This window comes from Thunnus albacares, chromosome 12 (assembly GCF_914725855.1).
Source record: "Thunnus albacares chromosome 12, fThuAlb1.1, whole genome shotgun sequence".
In the NCBI taxonomy this organism is placed as follows: domain Eukaryota; kingdom Metazoa; phylum Chordata; class Actinopteri; order Scombriformes; family Scombridae; genus Thunnus; species Thunnus albacares.
Window position 1 is genome coordinate 23,877,571 of NC_058117.1, and position 17,022 is coordinate 23,894,592.

General features: G+C 38.7%; 1 protein-coding gene and 1 non-coding gene across 3 annotated transcripts in view; one reads left to right on the plus strand and one right to left on the minus strand.

Moving 5' to 3' along the window:
* st6galnac3 (ST6 (alpha-N-acetyl-neuraminyl-2,3-beta-galactosyl-1,3)-N-acetylgalactosaminide alpha-2,6-sialyltransferase 3) overlaps positions 1-17,022 on the minus strand; it is a 98,604-nt gene that overhangs the window by 31,064 nt on the left and 50,518 nt on the right. The gene's annotated exons all lie outside the window — the stretch shown is intronic.
* On the plus strand, positions 16,771-16,867 carry LOC122994712. The gene has a single exon (XR_006406653.1). It is a non-coding gene; the product is annotated as a small nucleolar RNA U13 (small nucleolar RNA).

Consider the following 17,022-nt stretch of genomic DNA (forward strand, 5'->3'; position numbering starts at 1 on the left):
GTCAGCTTTGTGGAGATTTATGGAGGTATTGTCTTCAGATCTTTGGGAAACAGACTGTTTTTGGAGAACTTTGTGCAGCGCAGGACTGTGTGTTAGCATTTCTGGACAGTCAGATCCACAGGATTTTATTGCCATAAGGGCCTGTAGTTGTTTGTAAAGTAGGTATTTATAGTCTTTAACCATTTCTTATGAGTGGTTAAGTTAAGATTTACCCTCAGTTTATCTTATATTGCCTTTACTCCAAAAATCCCAAAAGGAAATTTGTTCAATTGCTTTTTCTATTTTGTCTTCTGATATGCGATGCTTTCCTTTCATGGGGATTAGTCATTTGTACTGCAGTCCTTTAGGGCCTGATGATATTGGATTTTAGTCCCTTGAGGATCTCTTTGTTTCTAGTTCAATATTCTTAGCTGTTTTCAAATTTTCTCTGCCCCCCCAGTGACCCTTTTTTCACTATTTCCTGCTCACACTCAATTTCTGCTCCTCTGTGTTTTTTTTTTAATCCCCTCTATCCACAATCTCTCTCTCTCTCTCTCTGACCCTTCCAACTCTTCTTTCCCTCTCGCTCTGTTCATGCCTTCCTCTGCTGTACTCTCTGTTCTGACCCTCTGTTCCCTTCCTTCCCCTGTCCCCCGAGTTAATGGCCTTGTTGTCCTCCTGAAGCAGATGTCAATACGAGTGGAGTGAGAGGACGGAGGACAGAGAGGCTCTGAACTCTCCATGTGGAGGCTGAATGGCCAACAGTGGTGACACTGCTCTGACATTTATGCACAGAGGATCTTGTAAAATGAAGTACCGTATAGTGAATCCTGGGTACAGTGATCTGGAGTCAAAATGTGCCCCATTTTAGTAATGATGGAGATCAGGAGGGAGAGGAGGACTGTGTCGACAAAACAACTATGATATAGTGAAAATGCCACAGTCGAGTAGGAATTCATTCTTAACCTTCTCTAAAGTGTCGCAGAAAAATGTCAGAACTTCAAAGCATCCTGCTGCTGCTGCTGCTGCTGATGATGATGATACATTTATTCAGCTGCATGTAGACTTTCCACATGTTTCGGTTGTCAAATGTCATGATAACCGACTTTAAAGACTAACTTTTGAGGGTTTTTAAAAGGTGACCTACAGCAGATATTTAGGGTGAAAAAAAATACATCTGCAATTAGGCTGCAGCAGTGAAATATTACTGTATATGTTCCATTAACTCTGTGAAATGATGTGGAAGTGAAAAGTGGCAGATTTATTATGGCTTAAGATATTGAGTCTGGCCAAAGTCCAGATTCTGGCAAGTCTTCTGTCTCCTTGTTTCTTCTAAAATTACTTGTTTCTCTGCATCTTTAGTCACTTCACGTGTCTTTAATATTATAAAACAGACAGGTCAATAAAGGACAGTATCATATTTTAAATCCTCTATGTCTTAACAAAATGCAATATAATTAATGAAACTGTTTTCATGTTGCAGGTCCAAGTAGAGTAACAGCAGTAGATTAACATTAGAGCTGCAACAGTTAGTTGATTAATTGATTAGTCGATCAACTGAAAAGGAATCAGCAACTAGTTTAATAATCAAATAATTGTTTTAGTCATTTTTTAAGTAAATATGCCAAACTTTTGCCAGAACCAGCCTCTCGAATGTGAGGAATTCATGTTTTTCTTTGTCGTAAATGATAGTAAACTGACTATCTTTTGGTTCTTAACTGTCGGTCGGACAAAACAAAACATCTGAAGACGTCACCTTGTACTGTGGGAAATTATAACAAGAGAGTATTTTTCCGTATTTTCTGACATTTTATAGACAAAACAATTCATCGAGAAAATAATCCTAGCGATTTTGTGATTTTAGCACAATACTGCCCCTAAAACCACAAATTCACATGTTTACATTTCTGTTCATGTTTGTGTTTAAACAAACGAGACACAGCGGGTTAATTAGTGAGCTTTAGACGTGTTGGCAGGCAGATGTATGAACTGCACTTGCTGTTTCACCTGCCTCCAGTCTTTATGCTAAGTTAAGCTAAACATGCCTCATACTGAACACAAAGACACAAGAGTGTTATCAACCCTCTAATGAAAGAAAGCAAATAAGCATTATTTCTCAAAACGTGGCACTATTTCTTTAAACAGAGCTAATGATTAATCAAATGACTTTTTATTTTGCACTTAGTCAGTTATGAGCTACTTGTATTGTTTAATTCCCTCAACTGTTATTTTTAATTACTGCTGATTTGCATTTTGCATGATGGTTTGTACTGTTTTTTTTTTCTGTTTCACTGTTATAATCATACAATTGATGAGGCAGGCACGAAATGTCAATACTGTACATCACTGTCAAATTACATGCGACACATGGATATGATTACTAAATCAGTTGACATTTAAGATGCCTGCTAGGCTCTGACATGATAATGATCATGATATGATCCTCTTACTTCATGCCACAGGGCTCTAATTTGTTTGCTGTAATTGTACCTAATGTTTCTGAATTAATGTGGTTGATTTATTTATGTTTAGATTTTTAACCTCATTTGTAAGAGGATAGAGTAGGAAATGAGAAGATACTCATGTCTTCATTTATTACTGTAAATCTTTACACAAACATAGACTGTGTAACAAGGGATGAGGTAGAGAGCAGCTGCATCTCATTTTTTTTAACATGTAACCCCCTGCAGAGTTTCTGTGCTGTTAGCATGATCCAGGCTGCTGCGTACACTGACTCTCTGCACGTGGAGAACATCCATCATCCTAACTTCCTCCGTACTCACAGCGTCTCTCCCCTGTCACATTTAAAAAGAAAAAAAAAAACAAAAAAAACACCCAAATGACCGAGCAGATGGTGCTAAATGGCGAAAGCCAAAAAATAACATATATTCTCTCCCCTCGCCGCCACCCTCCCGCATCCTCACGGCAGTCCTCCCCCCCCCCCCTCCTGACGCGCACGCAGCCCACGGCGAGGGGCCTTCCACTGATCTCATCTCCGCCTGGCAACCAGCACTTTAATAATTCTCTCAGAGCAGACGAAGGCATCTGATGCTTTTATGCCCACCACCACCCCAGCAGTTTTCTCTCATTAATTTTGCAGCACCCCAGTGAGTCTGAGGCAAAGACTTGAGGAGAAGACAACACACTTACATCTTAATCTGTTTTTTCATTTTTTAAGTCTGAGGTGAATGTGTCTGAGCTGTTTGTTTTACAACCTACGTTTCTTCTTCTATGTCCTGGGGCAAAATAAATGCATGATTATGTCTTACCCACCTCCTGGATAGCATTAAACCCTTGTTATAATTCATAAATCAGAGCCATTCAGTGTTAGATTAAATTCATTACAGAGCCGCACATAGCTTTGATAATAAATCATAATTAACTCTGTGCTTATCCCTAAAATAGACCGCTGCCAGGTGCCATTACCTGTGATGAAAAGATTAGTCTAAAATTCTTTTTAAGAAGTGTACATTGTAAAAAAATATTACAATCCTAATTTTCTATAGCCCCGAGGAGGAGATAATACTTTTTACCATAGGAAGAAAATGTGTGTATGATGTTGTATTATCGTTTCCATTTATTCTTTTAATTGAGTTCAACTGATCGCACTTGAATGTCTCAAAAGTGAGTCAAAGTCAAAAGCAGTCTGCCTGCGCTGATAGTTGTTTCACACAATTACCACCCACAGATAATTTCCCTCTTTCAGTCACACTCTGGCGAAACTTCAAAGCGAGTTTCTTTCCCGGTTTGTCTGAAACAACCGGGCAGATATTTCAAACTGATTATATAACCCCGTTTCTCATTTTAAAAGACAAAGCCATATTAGTCGACGAGAGCTCAACAGTGAATCAATGTGTGCCACACACGCTAAGCATATTTTCTGTTACATTTTAGGGCATTTAGCTGACGCACTAATCCTCAGCGACTTACAATGAGTGGAACAGCACATTCTTACTGGGGCTCAACTGATTTTAGTATTTTTAGTTATCAATAGCTCATGTTTTGTGCCAGCACTCTGTATGTTTACAGTATTCAGTGTCAGCCCTAAATCTGCTTATTGTCTGGGTGGGAAATTGCCTCTGAAACATCTGTTCTTTAAGGGGAACCACCTACATACTAAAGTAATTAAAAATGTGAAGTAAAAAGACCACAGAGAGTCTACAGCCATGCTACGGTAGCGGCTCTGTGAGGCTGTATTTAGGCACAATGGTGCTTTGTGCTAAATGTTAACTTCAACATGCTAACATGACCAAAATGACAACTGTAACATACTGATGCTTAGCAGGTATAATGTTTACCATGTTTACCATCATCATATTAGCATGCTAACATTTACTAATTAGCACTAAATACAAAGTACATCAGATAATGGGAATATCATTTAGTTTTGCAGTCATAAACAAAAGTATTGGACACATTTAAATGTTGATCTGATGACGGCGCTAGGTGTTACGATTCCAACTGAGGGGAACATGAATGTCTGGTCCAAATTCATGGCAATGTACATAAGACATTTCATTGAAGACCACATATGTAAACCTCACGGTGGCTAAGAGGAAATCAGGGGATCACTTAAGTCAGTAGGATTTACATGACAATCCATCCAATAGTTATTGAGATATTTCAGTCTGGACCAAAGTGACATTACCGTCCCCAGCACCACACCACACACAAAAAAACTCGCTGAGTTAAAGATTTTACCCAGTTTGGGTCAATATAGTACCAATACAACATTGAGTTAACTTTACCCAGTTGCACTCTGTTATTTTGACCCAGTGTTACACACAGTAAGCTTTAGTTAAAAACTGTCACAAACTGATTGATTATTGTTCAAAATGATGCACAAATGACATTCAAAAGATACAAAATTTAACAATCAATAACAAACTGTGACATGTAAGTTGTTTTAAGTAGATTGTAGTAGATTTAAGTAGATTATAACAAGCTTTAGTTTGGGTAAATAACCTAACAGTAAAATAAAAAATAACACTAAAACTTGGACAAAACCCCTTGTCTTTCTAAGTAACATCAACCCAGTATCGTGTTGGTGCTATATTGACCCAAACTGGGTGCGAGTGATTTTTAGTGTGAGTACTTTAAGGGTACTGGTTTCATAATTTTCTAAACAATACCCAGCCCTAACTAGCATGGCTAAAAATCTAAATCCATTGCAGGTTTTGAGCAGCTGTGTGAAAGAAGGAGCCTCCATTATAACTGTAACTGGCAACACCGACTGTCTGATCTAAAATGTAATAAACTCCTACATTAACAAGATTAACTGGAGCAAGTGTCAGAGTCACAGCAGCCAAACAACGCCTGTATGTACCAAACATCATGTATGCACTCATGGGCTGTTAATGAGTGTGTGCTGTGGTGTCATGGAAACAGGCCACCTGTCAACGAGCAACCTTCCCACAACCCATCTGTCACCTGTCAACAACCACAATGCAATTTTTAGGAAACAGAGACAGCTTGAATGGCAGGTTTGAATTTTCATTAACTCTGAGAGAAAAGGGAAAAGCAGTGACAACAATAACAACAAAAAAAAGCCTCTGCTGCACCAAACCCAAACTGAATATGAAGTACCCCCTTTTTTGATTGTAAAGCTCAACAATAACGCTCATTTTACTGCTTTTTTCATTTAGTTGCATTGAAAAACATCACTCCAGTTCCCTGAAGTCAGTGTGCATCTGCAGTCTTTTTTTTCTTTTACAATAAAGTACTTTAAAAAGCATCAGAACCTGAATTGGAGTCTCACATGATTGCATTTGTTTTTGCCCAGACTGCCCGACAACCTGAATGAAGTAAGAACTGAATGAATAATTTAACATTCAAAACTGAAAAATAGATCCTTGATTCACAACATGACCGTATTTCTTTCAAACTATTCTTTAATATTTGAAAGCCTGTATGTCGGTGCACCAACAACTGAAAATCCAGAGTGGAGTTAAAATGTAGATCCACATAAAATTTTCATAATCAGTTGTTTATTAGCAGAGTAAGGACTTCTGGCACAACTTACTAACCTACTTCTAAGGTGCATAGAGAACTCTGACGGGGTCATGACTCCAGTAACACTTGTAGTATAAAGAACAACTTTACTGGCCTTTGTAGTCTTGTTGTTTTAGTTGTTTATTAAGAAACAAGACCAACAATCTAAAGCTACGCTAGCAGCCCTGTGAGGCTGGACTGAGGCTCACAATAACAATGCTGATATTTTTGCAGGTATGTTTAAAACAAAGAGGTCATGTGCTCATCCACAAAACCTCAGTGGGGTAGGTGCTGGATACAAAAATCAGAGCTCCCCTTTACTTTATTTACAATGTTTCGACCAACTTCAGGGCTTCCTCAGACAAATAGCCTTATGAAAGAAATAAGGCATCCTGTATATATAGTCAAATGAGCAGTGAAACTATCATCTACAGTATATAATCATCTGATCACATTCACATGTGTCAAGACACCGTCATCATAAGAAGAATGAAAACATTAATATTGAATGTCATACAAATATGATCGAAGTCAGTCAACAAGTCACAGAAAGAATAGAAATATCAAACACTCATCTCATATAAATAATAGTAATAGGGTGTCGTAGGTTAATGAGACACTAGGGGGCAACAAGAGTCAATAAAAACATATATAGTTTGTCCAATATAGAATTACTAGAAATAGAAAAAGAGGAATATCATGTCATGTATGCATACTGTATACATCCTGGAAAAAATAAGACATGAGAAAAATGTTTATATAAAGTATATACATATACGCCTGGACTAGGACCATATGTGTTAGAGGCACTAGAAACAAATGTACAGTATAGGCCATAACGACTGGATGACCTACAAGAATGATTAATATCAAAGTCCTCATTTAAGCCATTTAAGGAGAAGAAGTTGTTGAGGAAGTAGATCCAATAAGTTTCATGCTGCAAAAGCTTCCTACTGTGATCACTCCCTCTATGGCAGCCATCCTAAATTTGCAAACAATGTGCATCAAGACCTTCTATCATATTTGCTGATTGATGGCGCCACATGAAAAGTTAAGAGATCACCAGAGTTCTTGTAATTCTTCATGTGAGGAACATGAATGTCTGAACAAAATTTCTTGAAGATCCACCCCATCGTTGTCGAGATATTTCAGTGTGAACCGTCTCTACTCGCGCTGCTAGCATGGCTAAAAATGCCAAACATCACTGGTTTTTTAATGTCAGTATTTTCTGTTTTCTTCTGCTTTATTTCGGTGTATGAAATATCTTTGGGGCTTTGAACTGTAATTCAACACAATTTGAAGACATCACAAGTCATTGTTTCACATTTTCTGGACTAAAGAATTAATAAATAACTCAAAAAATGAATCAACATAAACATAAAATGTTAAAATGCAGCTCTAATCTATCCTCCAAGACAAGCTGTACGTCAGCAGGAAATGCTGTTCACTTCAGCAAAGTGAACATGTTTCTCTTCAATCAGTCATGCAACAGTTTTCTGCAGTTCACAGAACAATATCTTGATAAAAAAAGAAACCTATACTTCATGGTTTATAAGCCCATTAGCTCCACTTATCAAAGCGCTAACACACAGCCCAGAGTAGAAGAATCCCATCATTCTCCACAACGACCCGTTCCAAGACCTCGACTCCCTTCACAGGAGTAAACAGCATTTGTTTTTCTAAAAGAGAGGAGTCTGATTTATGTATTATTCAAAGTGAATATAGCGTCTTGGAAATGAAAACCTCATGCGGATTGAGAAGTTTATCTTAACCAATTTTAAGTCAGCAACACCTGAAATATGCTTCACTACATAACATCTCGTAGTCTTTGAATGAAGGCCTTAACCCTGACAGTGTTTTGCAGTGGGCCCTGTTTTACTCACCGGCCATAGCAACAACACCAATAAACCATTTATGATGATTTATTTGGCAGAAGAAGCAGAGTAACAAATGGTGGAAAGCTCAGCAGAGGTGAGCAGGACTCTGAATTGATTTGGTAAAAGTGGCTCAAAAAAAAACTTGCACTACAATCACACAAAAATAGAGCAGAGTAGAACAACAGTCTGAGGTAAGTGTCAGATATTGAAAGCTCTGCTGCCTTTTCAACATGTTAATGGGATGCCTGCCTCAAGACCAAGAGAGTAAAAACCAAGGATTAGCAAAACAGATGAGGACCATCTTAAGAGATTTCTCAAGGGACAGGGATCAAGACAAAGACCTGAGATCCAGAATTACACACAGAACTACTGATTATCATTGATTCACAGCTCAATAATCAATTAATCTCACTTGTTCTGTTGAATAATTTAGAGCCGCCTAACGTCACAGTAGGGAGTAATCCCAATGACCACGGTACTATTAAACATTCAGCCCCGACTGTTCAGGCTGTTCTTAAACCACAACGGGTCTCTTCTCTTACAGTAAAGATTTATGGCGTCTCGCAAAGAAATGTGTTACGACCTTAATATGCAAAACCCCTCTTGTTCCGACAATGTGGCTCCGCTCCTGGTTTTACAGGAGGCTTACGGCTCAACGCTGCCGTGATTTTACATTTTCATGTTCATCACACCACATTATGAAGATGGCAAACGGTGCCGCACACGAATCAGGAATCTGAAAGGTGTGACAGACGAAATAATGAAGCGATTATTCTTCCTTTAACATGTACTACATTCACTAATTCGACACATTTACCCAACGACGAGTCTCTCATAGATTCAGTTTCCATATCAAATATAGTATACATATTCATGCACATGTATGATACATATTTACAGAGTACAATATTACACATTGTGGCACTTTATCCTTCTGCTTCACTACATTTCAGAGGGAAATATTGTGTTTTTTTTTTACTAAATATGATGCATTGTTATACATTAAACTGCCCAACAATATATTTAGTCAAAATTAGCTCCACTTTGACCTGCTACAACATTAAAATGCTGCTTACATGTTAATATATGATATATTTAATAATATAACACTCTATAAGGGTCATCCTGCATAATAATAATATTTTATTTTTTATGTACATTGTGATATGAATACTTAGTGTACATTTTAACTACTTTCACTTGAAGGATGTGAATACTTCTTCCACCACTGTCTATCTAAATAAAGTGTGCTATAAATAGAGATGTTTGCTTTTAGAAAAATGTCCTTCATTCTATAACAAAATGAATGCTGGGATAAAAACAAAGCTATTGTACTGAATACAATAGACATTTTGTGGAGTGTAGAGACTAAAACATTTCTATCTTTCAAATTCTGAATTCTGAAAACGATGAACATCGAGCTGTAGTAGTAAAGAGCTAAATGCAGAGTATAATAAGCTATACATTTAAGTGATGTGTGCAGAAAGCGTCTAAATCTCTGGAAGCTGCATCGAAAGCTGACCATTGAAAATTGTAATGCTGCTGCATTCACTGATTGAAAAGAATCCCTGAAAGCTTGCGTTTTTTGTTTTTTTTTTTGAGGCAAAGCGAACGGCTGAATTATTACTTGTTGCTGGATGAGAAACTCTGAAGAGCAGGCGTTTCTCTATTTGGGGAGATGAGCGTTTGACAATTTTACAAGCAGATTTTAATACTGCTGCCACGACGTGATTGCTTCCCTTTTCAAACACGCGATATACAACTATAATCTGAAGTGACTTGTTCACATCCAATTTAGAGGAGAACATATAACAGAACATCAGTGACAGGATGCATTACAGCTGATGCTGCACAGACCATTACAGCTGTACTCATTCTTCTGGCTTTGGACAGTCGTAGGAGATCCACCTTTGTCTGACTCGGACCAGCAAGTACATGACTTGACATTACAGAGCGAATGTTGTCTCAAATTATACAGCAGGCTGCATGCTTTGCTTTTTATATTCTGGCCTATTTTGCGGATTATTTGATTGTGATTCCACAGAACAGTGAGCGTAAAGAAACAAGTGTTTAGCCGGCCTAAACGTCAGAAAGAAGCTTGTTTAAGTCAGAAGGTGTTAGAGGATCCGTGAGACATGTAGAGAGAGTGAGTTATCTGCTCTACTGGGAGACTTTGAATTCCGCACCTGCTGCAGTTAAAATGTCAAACAGCGGCCTGGGAAAAGAAGAAGAGGAGGAAGAGTGGTAAAAATTTACAGCGGTATACCTGTGAAACATTTTCATGCCTGACCACAGCATTTCCACATTTCACACGCTCTCTCTCTCTCTCAGGCTCTCACCTTCACGGCAAAACACACGGCTCCTACACACACACACACACACACACAAAACCACAGCAACTCACAGTCAGAATCACATTAATTGCTGTTTCGCAGCAATGGTTTGCACAAAAAACACAACACTTCCTAATTAATGTGAAGACAAAAGATATTTGCAGACCATTAGTATCCCGGGTAATTCACATTAGTGTCCTCAGATTTTTTTTTATTTGTATATTTGCACTCTGCACATATCACTAGTAGGCTATATAATGCTGAATTTATTGAAGTTATTTTTTTATTCTTAACAACACTGTGGTGATATGTACTTCTATTTACCATCTGTTAACTTATTTTTGTGCATATAAATGGAGAAGTGCCAGTAAAAACAAAATGTTTTCTTTTGTTTTGATTGCTTCACTTTATTACTATTCTTGTTGTTTCTCCTGTTCATAATGGCATACTTTATATTCTACTGCATGTTTTAAGTGTTAGTTTTCTATTTCTTCCACTGAATCATATTACTTTTTGCTGTTACAGCTATATATTTTTGCCAATAGGGGCCAATAAAGGTTCATCTAATCTTCTCAGCCTTATAAGGCCAATATAGTCCTTTAAAGGACAAATATGACTCTTATAAAAAGCATATTTATGCAAGAAACTATCTTGGTGACACTGTTGCACAGACATTTCTTAATACACACTGACACACTGTGGAGTTTTGTGTTATGAGGCTGCTTTATCTATTTAGGGAGTTATTTTTCTGAAGCCACAAAGGCATTTGATCTAATAAGGCTTATTAGATGGGAATGGGTTGCTACATGACTGGTGATGCAGGTGTGTGTTTGGGAGATTTCACCCAGTGGAGCTTATTCAATCGGGCGCCGCAAAGCCGAGCAGAAAATGCATTTACTGCTTTTGTGGCCGCGGGCTAACCATCATGTCTACCTGCATTACTGCCCAGCTGGTAGAATACCTGATTCATGTGAGGCGGACGTGATTTTGTTAGCAAAGACTGCAGAGAGAGGAGATTCCATTCAGGAAGGCTGGAAACCATAGAGAGACTCCAATATATATAAAAATATGTCTTTTCTAAAAACGAGGTATGACAAAAAGGAGTCATCTTGTATGACAAAATTGTTGGTGACATGAAAGTAAAAATCTTTGGCCGTTTTCCTACCGCAGACCTTTTTCTGAATTATTTATTCACCAGAGCAGAAAATCCAATCAGACATAAAATATGAGATGAAACAAGGTAAATAAATATGGCCAAAAATATGTTGACACACCTGTTGTTTGGTATTAATGACAGTCCTGCAATAGATACAGTTTAGTGTCTAAATTCCAGGTGATTTGGAACCAGAGGAACTAATCTCAGGATCTAATTTGACCCATTGATAGCAACACTTTGACTAGATATACATAATCAGGCTGTATCACGCTTAAATTATCTTTCTCCCAGTAATTGTGTTAACATTTTTTAATTTATTTTGTGACATAGAGCGATTGTGGAGTATGCACATACTTAAGTAACTTCAGGCGCTGTGGTAGTAGTGGGGTTTTTTCATGGATGTATTATAGGAACTGGACACCTGGCTGAAAGACGGCACCTATTCATTCAAATGAAAACTGCTCACCTGGCACATAAGCCGAAAAACGCTGCAAACTTTAAAATTGCTTTTCAAGGCTCTGGGAAAGTTTAACAAATATAAAACCTTCACGGATTAAATATTCATAACACAAAGATTAATAATTGACCTTGTTTGAAGTTGGAGGTGTCCTGTCAAAAGTTTCACAGATGTCTCTTTTATCATGATGGTCAATGGGGAAAAAAACAGATTTCTATTCACTGCAATACTGCAAGTGACAGTGGGGAAAAACTGGAAGCAAGGAGCCAGCTCTTTTAATACATCTGTGTATTTTTAATGTAGGCGCGCATCAGCTACAGCAGCTTTGTGCGTAGGCTCCAAAGCTACCACTTAACACACATCTATAAATCCCCCCTTTATCGCCGGACATCAGCACCCGTCCTCACTAATGCTTGTGTGGGCGAATGGAAGCAAATCTCTTGTGGTGTGCTGTTGCAGCAGCATATTAATGAATTGGAATAAGGTGCTTAACATTCATGTTTTGGGGTAACATTCAGGTGTCTTAATACTTTGGCTCCTATAGTGCACATAAGACGATACATAAGAACGGTATTGACTGCAGTTTTCATCACTATTGAGAGATACAGTTCAAGGGAAGTTTGCAAATGTTTTTATATGTGCAGTACCAATCAAAACTTTCCAAACCTTTGACTGGTAATGTTCACACAAATAAAACTGATCTCATCAAAGATGGAGGACAAAAGGATTTTTGCCTTTTTAACATTCCAAATGGAAATCCAACGACCCTCCCGATGTGTCTCCCTCGCTAATAGTTTTGCTAACATCCTCAGAGTGTCGTTATATCATTAGGACATAAATGCAAATGGACTCTAAGGAAGACTGCGCTTCGCCTTCAGCTGACAGTTTGCTCCTCTCCCTCTGAGACGGGGTCACGGGAGCACAGAAAATGACGAGGCATTGATCCAACTCTTCCTCTGTGAGAGGACGTGCAATCACATTCCTGTTCTTCTGAATTGACCAGTTTTGACCCGATGTACAGCCACCCAGAACGCCGGGGTTATTTGTGTTTCCAGTTTCCAGTGGCTTCATTTAATAAGATAATTTCACAGCAATTACAAGCTTTCAACACAGAAATGTAATGTCATTACACGCTTGCTCAGTGACAAATTCTTGGTTTGGATGGAGAGCAACACGCTTAGTGCTGATTTTTAAGGCCGTATACAGTGAGAATCACAGCTGCATGTGGTGAGAAACACATTGAATCCCTCTGCTCTCTTTTCTCTTTAAACGGCCTGCCGTGATAAGCATGAAATTATGTGGTGATGCTGCAAACGCTGTGTTTCAATCTCCTACATGAACCAGCAGCAGCATTTCCGCTATCTACAGCTTCTTCTTCTCTTGACATCAATACACAAACCAATTATAGATACAGTCACGTACGACACTCCCTGTAAACAAAAGTCTGTGCACCGGTGGAGAGTCATTTGACATTGAAGCCAGTGGCTACTCTCAATCACATCAGCATGCAGATTGCATCAACAAAGTTCGGTGAATGGTGCTCGTTGTCACATTCCTTCACCTTGAGTTAGAAAAATTCAGGGTCAGGCAGCAATTTCCAGCTACTTTAGGCAGGATATCGGACTTCAAACTTCTTTTTTTTTAAACGTAAAAGCATGCTGAAGTGAGGCAAAGAAGAGCATCCCATCTCTGTCTCTGAATTTCTTTCTCGTGTGACATGTTATGTTTCAGTAGTTGCTGCAGCTGATGGTACAGGCCCATTTTGCCCGAAACTATTCTGATGTCCAGTATGATCACCAGTGATAAACCTTTGTGTTTAACAATAAGTGACAAATCAAAACAATGTCATCAGAGGTAAATAAAACTGAGCTATTTTCAACTGTAATCTGTAACAGCCAACAGTAACTTCTTGTCTTTTGATGTGAAGTTAAATGATTATAGTTCAGTTTTCAGTAAGCCTCAAGATTCAAGAAACCTTTTTTATTATCATTGTCTACAAAGTTGCAGTTGCATCTCCAATCAGATGACGAGTCAAGAGAGACCACCAGCCCCTGATGGTCACACAAGATCAACAGCAAAGGCTTTCAAGAGCTGAGATCCACATGTCCTGACAATCCCTGCTGCTGCTTAAATTGCAGATTTTAATTGTCTTATTGCTTTACTTATATGTTTGTTTTCAATATATGTTCCCAGAACTCCCTAGAAAGCAGTATTGATACTGACTGTTGTGGTGAAATAAAGTAAACTGAATTGAAAGAAAAAAAGATGTAAAAAAAAAACAAAAACATTTGATTTTTTTGCAGCTATTTTGGACTATCAATGCACAAAAACATGTCTGGTGCAGCTTTAAGGATTCATTCATAAGATTATTTATAACAGCAGAATTTCAAATTGAAATCAGCTTATTTCATTTCAATAGAATTGATGCGATCAGTGTTAGCAAAGGTAAAGTAGAGCGCTGTTTGCTTTTGGATAGGGTTGAACTTTATTGAACATTAACAAGTCATTTCACAGCTTTCACCAGTTTCAAACCATCTTAACAGAACTGACCTTTAAGTCAGAGACAACCAGAAAGTCCGGTTGAAGCTCATTAGCTGTGCTGCACCATCCAATTTTTATAACTTTGTCCTGCTGAATAATAAGCGACGCCAACAGAGCTTTCTGCTTCACATCCTTTTTCGCTACAGCTGAAACTAGCCGCAGCCAACAGAAGGAGTCACTACGTTACCGACTGTATTTCGTGAGAATGTGAAAATGAATTCCACTGTGCTGCTTTCTTTTGTGATAACTCAGTTCAATTAAATGTTTGGACAATGAGTGTGTCTCTCTCTCCCCTCTCTCTCTCCCTCCCTCTTTCTCTCCTCTCTCCTCCTCCCTCCCTCTTTATCTCTCAAACCCACTGGTCACGGCAGATGGCCGCCCACCTAGAGCCCGTTTCTGCTTCAGGTTTCTTCCTGTTAAAGGGGAGTTTTTCCTTGCCGCTGTCGCCAAGTGCTTGCTCATGGGGGAATGTTGGGTCTCTGTAAAATAAAGAGTACGGTCTAGACCTGCTCTACGTGCTCTAAGGTAACTTCTCTTTTGCACTATATAAATAAAATTGGAAAAAAATAAAAGAAAATTGAGAAATAATTTTCAAAAGCCAGGAACCGTAGAGCCAAAACTCGAACTCGCAGCATCATCAGGTGTAAAATCTACAGTTGTTCCACAGACGACGAACAGAAGAGTGCATTCTAGTTTTGTTTGAGTATTTATATCCATGTGAGCTTTTATTCCATGGGGGGTTTATGTCAGTTTTAAACCAGAAAATACTCCTTCATCCCAAGAAAATCCCTATGAATGCTTTCCTCCTCTTCTGTCTTTTCCGATTCAATCTCTACAGAGCAGCTCCCGGCGTTTCTAACAAACAACTTCACGGAGACACTCAGATCTGCGACATGTGACTTTGCCTAAGAGCTGTTCACATTCGCAAATATTGACCGGGAATCTCTTAGACTATGATTATAACACGGAGGAGCTGTTGAACTGAACGGTGTTTCGTTTTTTAAACCCCAAACTATTTTAGGATGAGTAAACCTTGACTGCCAGGGGTACTTACACTCATTTTAAGTGGAAGGCAAGAGATTATGAAGTATGATTACACAGCCGTGACATTCACGCTAATAAAAACAGATTAAAATAAAATTCACCCTATATTTGTAGGCCCACGAGAATGGAGCATCTGCTATTAAGTTCATCTAAGATTAAACTGACTCACCCCTGATGATGAATTGCAGATGAAACATCCATTTTTGGTTCTTGTGTCATTTCCAGGGATCGCCAGATGGTCGTGGAGAAAAAAATAAAATAACATATTGTAGACTGGGGAATGGTTTTTACATTACATCACCTGCATCAATGATATAATTGCCTTAGAATAGATTTTATTGAGTGTGTTTGTAAGAGTCAAAGTGTGCGTGCACATGAGTTTTGATAAGACACACACACAAAAACCTTTTTCATTTTGGTGCTTTTGTTCCACAGTACCGTGCTTAACAAAGAAGCTATAGCCAGTTTTCCCAGGTATCACATGGAATGACTATGGAGCAACAAGACTTGGGCCAACAGGAGATGTCTAAAGGTGGGTCACAGTAGCACCATCAACTGACTGCTCCAACAGAGCCCCGGGTTCCCAACAAGCTTCGGAAATATGACCCTGACTTTCTGTAAAATAGATTTACATGCATATCCAAAAACAACGTGGAATATCCACAGTGTGTTATTTGTTCAGAAGTGCTTACACACAAAAGCTTAAAACCAGTTAAACTTAAGAGACATTTGAAAACGAAACACACCTCTCACATCAACAAACCCTTAAGAGATTTTTTGACGTGAGGAGGGAGAACTACAGAGCTAAAAAGACAGTGGTGAGTGAGTACACTACAGTCCCTGATAAGGCCCTGACAGCTTCATATGAAGTGGCATATCTGGTGGCTCAATCGAAAAATCCCCACACTATTGCTGAGAGCCTCATCCGCCCAGCAGCCGTTGCAATGACAAGAGCTATGCGGTGTGAGAAAATAGCTGGCACACTTGAGACTATTCCACTGTCAAATGAAGCTCATGGACAGAGCAAAGAAAAGTGGAAGCTTTTTCACTGCAAATGGACGAATCAAAGATGTTAAAATGTATGATGAGGATATTTGGTTGGAGGGAACTTGCACAGGTCGCGACCTTTTTAACAACCTGGACAGCAAAATGCATGAAGACAGACCAATTTGGGAAAACTGTGTCATCTGTATGTACAGATGGAGCTCTGGGGGTGGGGTTGTAGTGGCTATTGACCCACTACACTCCAGATATTACACATATTTTTCTTCAAAACATAGGATGAGAAAAATCTATGCTTCTCACCAAGTCGCTCCGATCATCCAGATAGAAGTAATATCTTTGTAAATTATCAGCTCCACCAGAACACGCGTTGCAATGATTTGTTGTTGCACACTTTCGGTTCAAACAGATGATCAGTGTGTTCACGGAAAATTGTGAAAAGTGCTGCCTTAACCTTGTTACGCTCTGCACCTCAGCCCATCTGAACTTGAAAAAGTAGAACTGTTGTTCCTTCGCTTAAAAATCACAAATTTTATATCAGAGGAAGCGAAGATGAAAAGTTAGCGTGAGAAAAGGCACGTGTGGTGTGAGATTGTGAGATCTGTGTCAATTACATGAGTGTCACGGTCAAAACGTGAGACT